Below are 7,924 nucleotides of genomic sequence, written 5' to 3' on the forward strand. Positions count from 1 at the left end.
CTTCTTGTTTGATCTTGATGATTTTTTGTTTTGTGTCTTTTCATGTTTATCATATGCATTTTTGAATTCTTAGTGTCTAAGCATTAAAGAATTCTAAGTTTGGTGTCTTGCATGTTTTCTTTGCATTAAAAATTTTTCAAAATTGTGTCTATGATGTTCATCTTGACATTCATAGTGTTCTTGGTGTTCATCTTGACATTCATAGCATTCTTGCATGCATCACATGTTTTGATCTAAAAATTTCATGCATTGCATCTTTTTAGTGTTTTTGTCTCTCATCATAAAAATTCAAAAATCAAAAAAATATCTTTCCCTTTTCCTCTCATCAAATTCGAAAATTGAGTTGACTTTTTCAAAAAATTTTAAAAATCAAATTGTTTCTCATGAGTCAAATCAAAATTTCAATTTGAAAATCTTATCTTTTTCAAAATCTTTTTCAAAAATCAAATATTTTTCAAAATTCTTAGTTATTTTCGAAAACTCCAAAAATATTTTTCTTATTTTTGTATTAAATTTTCGAAAATAACATAAACAATTAATGTTTTGATTCAAAAATTTCAAGTTTGTTACTTACTTGTTAAGAAAGATTCAAACTTTAAGTTCTAGAATCATATCTTGTGATTTCTTGTGAATCAAGTCATTAATTGTGATTTTAAAAATTAAATCTTTTTCAAAACTAATTCCTATCATATCTTTTCAAAAATATCTTCTTATCTTATCTTTTTTTTTTTAAATTTGATTTCAAAATATCTTCTCTAACTTCCTAACTTCCTATCTTTTCAAAAGTTGTTTCAACTAACTAACTAACTTTTTGTTTGTTTCTTAACTTTTTCAAAACCACCTAACTAACTTTCTCTCTCTCTAATTTTCGAAAATATCTTCCCTCCTTTTCAAAAATTTCTTTTTTATTAACTAATTATTTTTATTTTTGATTTTAAAAAAAAAATTTCGAAAAAAATACTAACCTTTTTCAAAAACTATTTTCGAAAATCACTAAATCTTTTTCAAAAATTATTTTCGAAAATTCCCTCCTTCTCTCTTATCTTATTCTATTTATTCATTCATTAACTAACATCTCTTCCTCACATCATCACCAAATTCGAACCCCCTCTTCTATCTGTGTTCGAATTTCTTCTTCTTTTCTTCTACTAACAATAAGGAACCTCTTTACTGTGATATAGAGGATCCCTCTTCTTTTCTTGTTCTCTTCTCTTTCTTATGAGCAGGGACAGAGAAAAAGGCATTCTTGTTGAAGCTGATCCACAATTCAAGAAAATAGGCCTATGGACAAGTAGAGGATGTGTTAGTAAAGGTTGAAGGCCTTTACATCCCTGCTGATTTCATAGTCCTGGATATTGGAAAGGAAGAGGATGAATCCATCATCCTAGGAAGACCTTTCCTGGCCACAGCAAGAGCTGTGATTGATGTTGACAGAGGTGAAATAGTCCTCCAATGGAATGAGGACTCCCTTATGTTTAAAACTCAAGGATCTCCCTCTACAACCATGGAGAGGAAGCAGAAAAAGCTTCTCTCAAAGCAGACTCAACCAGAGCCCCCACAGTCAAACTCTAAGTTTGGTATTGGGAGGCCACAACCAAACTCTAAGTTTGGTGTTGAACTCCCATATCCAAACTCTAAGTTTGGTGTTAGAGAGTCTCAACAATGCTCTGAACATCTGTGAGGCTCCATGAGAGCCCACTGTCAAGCTATTGACATTAAAGAAGCGCTTGTTGGGAGGCAACCCAATTCTTATTTATCTAACTATATTTTTCTTTATGTATCCGGTGGTAATACTTGAAAACAAAGTGCTTAGGGCCACGGCCAAGACTCATAAAATAGCTGTGTTCAAGAATCATCATACTGAACTAGGAGAATCAATAACACTATCTGAACTCTGAGTTCCTATAGATGCCAATCATTCTGAACCTCAATGGATAAAGTGAGATGCCAAAACTATTCAAGAGGCAAAAAGCTATAAGTCCCGCTCATTTGATTGGAGCTATGATAGTTTGGAATTTATAGTATATTCTATTCTTTTTATCCTATTTTGATTTTCAGTTGCTTGGGGACAAGCAACAATTTAAGTTTGGTTTTGTGATGAGCGGATAATTTATACGCTTTTTGGCATTGTTTTTAGTATATTTTTAGTAGAATCTAGTTACTTTTAGGGATGTTTTTAATAGATTTTATGTTAAATTCACATTTCTGGACTATACTATGAGTTTGTGTGTTTTTCGTGATTTCAGGTATTTTCTGGCTGAAATTGAGGGACTTGAGCAGAAATCAGATTCAGAGGTTGAAGAAGGACTGCTGATGCTGTTGGATTCTGACCTCCCTGAACTCAAAATGGATTTTCTGGAGCTACAGAACTCGAAATGGCGCTCTTCCAATTGCGTTGAAAAGTAGACATCTAGGGCTTTCCAACAATATATAATAGTCCATACTTTGGCCAAGAATAGACGACGTAAACTGGCGTTCAACGCCAGCCTTCTGCCCAAATCTGGCGTCCAGCGCCAGAAAAGGATCCAAAACCAGAGTTGAACGCCCAAACTGGCACAGAAAGTGGCGTTCAACTCCACAAATGGCCTCTGCACGTGCTACACTTAAGCTCAGCCCAAACACACACCAAGTGGGCCCCGAAAGTGGATTTATGCATCAATTACTTACTCATGTAAACCCTAGTGACTAGTTTATTATAAATAGGACCTTTTACTATTGTATTAGGCATCTTTGGTCTCAGTTTTATTCCATTGTTCATCTTAGGAGACTATTGATCTCGTTTAGGGGGCTGGCCATCTCGGCCATGCCTGGACTTTCACTTATGTATTTTCATGGTAGAGTTTCTACACTCCATAGATTAAGGTGTGGAGCTCTGCTGTTCCTCAAAGATTAATGCAAAGTACTACTGTTTTCTATTCAATTCTTCTTATTTCGCTTCTAAGATATCCATTCGCACCCAAGAATTAGTTGTATCGAAGTTGTGACAATCATGAATTAAGATCAGAGCACCAAGCTTTGGAGCCATTACCAGGATTTGTTCGAGCCTGGAGATCACAATTTCGTGCACCAATAATCCATCAAACTCAGCATTCACAACAATTATTTGTCAAACAATTCACAATCCACATAATCATTCAATAGCTCTAAATCAACAATTCCAAATCACAATCTCAACCATTCCAATCACAACTTCAGCCATAATTCAACATTCACATAATCAATCAATTACTCACAACTATTATACCTATTTGTAGTTATCCAATAAACTTTGTGGGCATTCTTAAATTAAAACCGTTTAAATTAAACCCCCTACCTCGATTAGCTGAACTCGCACGAATTAACCACGATAAGCCCGCTTTTTTTGAATTCACAGCAGCAGCGACAATTTTAACGTAATCCCGCAGCAGTAAAACTCTTGCAACTAGCTATAGCATAACAGCAGCAACATCAATGACCTCAACACCAATTGTGATTGCTCAGGAGATAAATTGACAACTAGAACAAAACCATATGCTATTATAATTAGGACAAAGTATAACAGATGAACAAAATGATATAAGGTATGTGAAATATATTTTACTAGGCCATGACTGAGAGCTTCTCCCACTTCAATACCAGTCTCCTCCCGAGTTTCTCTTCTCACAGCTTCCTCCAAGCTTTCTCCTACCTAAATGCAACATGTGGATACATGCAAATTAAACTTCTACATGTGTGTACAACTGATTAAAACTATAAAAATTAGAAAATGATCCATGCAAACTTAGGCAAATTAAACATGGACTTTTTTCCTCTGAATTGCATCCATTTATTGATTGTAATTACCAACTTAATCAAGAAGAAGAAAAGAAGCAAAAAAAAAGTTGCAGCTAACAACTTAACACAACATGCTAACAATTAAACTCGTATATTACATTAATGCTTACTTTTAATCTATGAACATTCCTTTTGATGGAGAGTTCTGCACCCCCACTCAACGCCTTTATGAAATCCTCTCTAAACCCTGAACAAATCAAATACGTTACTCATTATTAACATACACACATTCATTGATTCTATTCTTTTTCACCTTGCACAGCATCTAGTTGATCAGGTGTGTAAGAGATTCTTTTTTATTATTGTTATTTATATATTTTAAAAGGAAAGTAAAAAACGAATACCTGAAAAATCAGGAAACTAAGAAGTAAGAAGTTCCCCAACGAATACAAGAAGTATGGTGATGTTGGGCATGGAATTTGCGGCAGAAACCCCCAAAGGAAAAGAGGCGAAATTTGAGGAGAAGCATTAGCGCTGGTGGCCCTGGCAGCAAGGACGCGACACCGATTCACCTCCAGGGACGGCGAGCTCCACCGGTGGCGACTGGGTGCGGTGGTGGTGACGGAAATCGGCTCCTCTTCTCTCCTTGGCTTCCGTCAATCTCTCTCAGCGTCGCTCTCCCTTTCTCCTCAGTTCGCGATTCCAACAACGGTGGCGGTCTCCATAGCTGCGACAACAAGGCGTGACAGTGACGGCGTGAGACAGCGCCCCTCCTCCTCTTCTCTCGCGCTGGCTTTCTCTCTTTTTCTTCTTGTCTGCAGTAGCGCTGACGAAGAACCCAGCAGTGACAATGAGCGACGGCCCGTGATGAGAGCGGCGACAGCTCCACGGCGACGAGCTGGGCGCGACGCCGGCATGCTCTTCTCCCTCTCCTTCCCTTCTTCTTCCCCCTGTTTCTCGTTTCCTTCCCTTTCTGAATGTGTGTGTGCATTGTGTTTTGAGTTAGGGATTGGGGAATTAGGGTTTTATTTAGGAATTTTAGAGTTAGAGTTAAATATATATGAGTAATATAATAATTTTATAAAATATTTGTGATAGAATAACAATCTAGAATTTAAATATAATATTGTAAGGATTATTTTTAGAACAGATAAAATTTTATTTATCAAGATATTTTTGAGTTCAATAAAATAAATTATATAAAATTATTATTAGTTTTTAATTATCAAAATTTTTAAAAGATAAAATATTTAAAATTATAAAAAATACATAAAAATCTTAATTAATTTAAACTCAAATGATTAAACTGTGACCAAAGACCCCTTTAGGTCCCTTCAAAACCGTGACCATAGACCCTTTTAGGTCATCCTTTTGAAAAACCGTGACCATAGACCCCTTTAGGTCACCCTCAAAACCGTGACCATAGACCCTTTTAGGTCACCCTTCCGAAAAATCGTGACCATAGACCCTTTTTGGTCATTGTAAAAAAACGTGATCATAGACACCTTTAGGTCACCCCCAAAACTGTGACCATAGACCCTTTTAGGCCACCCCCAAAACCGTGACCAAAGACCCCTTTAGGTCACACCCCAAAACCGTGACTATAGACCCTTTTAGCTCACCTTTTTTTGAAAAATCGTGACCATAGCCCCTTTTTGGTCACTGTAAGACCATAGATCCTTTTAGGTCACCCCTGAAACCGTGACCATAGACTCTTTTAGGCCACCCCCAAAACCGAAATCGTGACCATAGACCCTTTTAGGCCACCCCTAAAACCGTGACCATAGACCCCTTTCTGTCACCAAACCAAAATTGTGACCATAGACCCCTTTAGGTCACCCTTTTTTGAAAAACCGTGACCATATCCCCTTTTTTGTCACTGTAAAAAACCGTGACCATAGACCCCTTTAGGTCACTCCCAAAACCGTGACCATAGATCCTTTTAGGCCACCCCCAAAACTGTGACCATAGACCCTTTTAGGTCACCCTTTTTTGAAAAATTGTGACCATAGACCCCTTTAGGTCACCTCTTAAAACCGTGACCATAGACTCTTTTAGGCCACCCTTTTTTAAAAAATCGTGACCATAGGTACTTTATGGTCACCCTTCTAAAAAACCGTGATCATAGCTTTTTTTTGTCACCCTAAAAACCGTGACCGTAGAGGGTCTATGGTCACGATTTTTTATCGTGACCAAAAAAATCGTGGCCATAGACCCAAAATGTTGTAGTTTTTGTCTTCTCGATATCAAATTTTCTTGCCCTAAGGAATCTATATGAAAAAAAATTGAGTAAGCAACGTAAGTAACATAGCAAAATTATTTAGAAGAAGAAAAAGATTTCAAATATATACATTAGTATCAAATAAAAGAGAGTCACGGAATCAAAATTCAAAAATTAGCAAAGCAATTTCTCAGGATTTCGATTAAGAAAATAAATAATTCATCAAACACTTTGAGTGCTTGAGAATTTGAGACAATATTATCCATTAAGAGATAATAAAACTCATCTAATGTTATATCACATAGCAAAGCATTCAGGATCTGCGAATAAAAAAATGAATAAAAAGAAAAGAGAGAAGAAGAACCAGAAACTGAGAATGAGTGGAAAGAAGAGCGTACAGAAGGGATAGAATGCCGATGGAAAACACGAGCATCATTGGCGGAGGAGAGTTGACCGAAGAGGCACTTTCTCTCGATCTCAAAGGATTGTGCGTTGCAATTAGATCTGGAGATGCGTTGATGAAGGAGACGTCTTGGCTCGATCTCAGTAGCATTATGGCAGAAGCAAAAAGGAGATGAACTCTAGCAGCGGTGATGGCGGCAATGGCGGCGATGGAGATGGCAGTGGAGATGTCTATCGCGAGCTTAAGGTTTCGGTGAGCTCTCACTCTTCGGTTCTCTCTCTTCGAGTGTTTTATTGAATTTTGTAGAAATTTTAATTATGTGGTAATTGTAACAGTGGAGTTTTATTATTAGTCTGTGGGAGTTTATCAAAATGTCACATATAAAATATATTGAGGAGGTTTTTAAAAATTCCTCTTAAAAAATTTTCACAAATATATATAAATCTTGTAGTGAGTATTAAATGTTAAAAAAGTGATAAAACACACCTGCAATCGATTTAGTTTGAATTCCAATTAAATTGATCATACTTGTTAAAAATTAATTTTATTTATTTATTTTATGTAAAAAAATTTTTAATGACCACAAAAAATATATAATTGTCATTATAATATATAATAATAATGACAAATATAAAATTATTACAAAAATATAAATTAAATAAAATATATAATAATCATTATATTATTGGCACTAAATATAATATTTGTTGTAATGTTAATATGTCTTAGCATTTTCTTGATTTCTAAACTATTTTTTTAAAAAAAAAATTGGCTAGAGGTCTTTAAAGCCTTTTTTTTGTAATCAATTCCATCATATTTCAATACGTAAAATAAATTAAATATATTTCCGTTATTAGATTAACTTTACATCTAATCTATTTACATACGTATATGTGTGCTTCTTAATATATACGATAAAGGTGATTTTCCAGAGTACATTTTGTGTTCCACATATATCTCAATTCTGTCAGCTTTATATTTAATTTGATATGACACATTCTTCATTTTCTAATTATTATTTTTTTTATTCTTTTTATTTTGATATATGTGTTCACTAACACACACAATGACACAAGTGCCCCAGCAATACGCAACAACCAATTTTTTTGTAAACACAAGACTTGTTGGTACGAAGGAATTCCGCGTGAAAGTCATATCCAACAGTACAATGCATGTTGGTTACGTTAAGAACTTATTATTCCCATAACACCAGAAACTTCCACCTTAATGCCAAGAAATTAATTACACTAAGTTTCCCATTTCCATTTGTCGCTGGTGGGAACGTAACTTGCATGGTTTATTTCCTATGAAAGAACCAAAATTAAAGAGTTGGTTTACTTAGTTGACCTTTAACCTATGGAGGCATGAAGCACAGCTTGGTCAACATCTCAATGCCATACTAATCAATATGAGAGTTAAAGACATAATTTTTTACGTTTCCGCCCTTTATAATTTAAATTTTTAAAAGAAATTCATGATATGATATCATAATTTTTATAACTGAAATTTTTAGATTTAAATTCTTGAGTTGTTATTTTTTAAAAGAG

The 7,924-nt window shown here is 35.0% G+C and overlaps 1 long non-coding RNA gene across 1 annotated transcript; it reads right to left on the minus strand.

Moving 5' to 3' along the window:
- Nucleotides 738–4,787, minus strand: LOC110271048. The gene is made up of 3 exons (XR_002361063.1): nucleotides 4,158–4,787; nucleotides 3,924–3,930; nucleotides 738–750 (listed from the first exon to the last, which is right to left on the minus strand). It is a non-coding gene; the product is annotated as an uncharacterized LOC110271048 (long non-coding RNA).

This window comes from Arachis ipaensis, chromosome B04 (genome assembly GCF_000816755.2).
Source record: "Arachis ipaensis cultivar K30076 chromosome B04, Araip1.1, whole genome shotgun sequence".
NCBI lineage: Eukaryota > Viridiplantae > Streptophyta > Magnoliopsida > Fabales > Fabaceae > Arachis > Arachis ipaensis.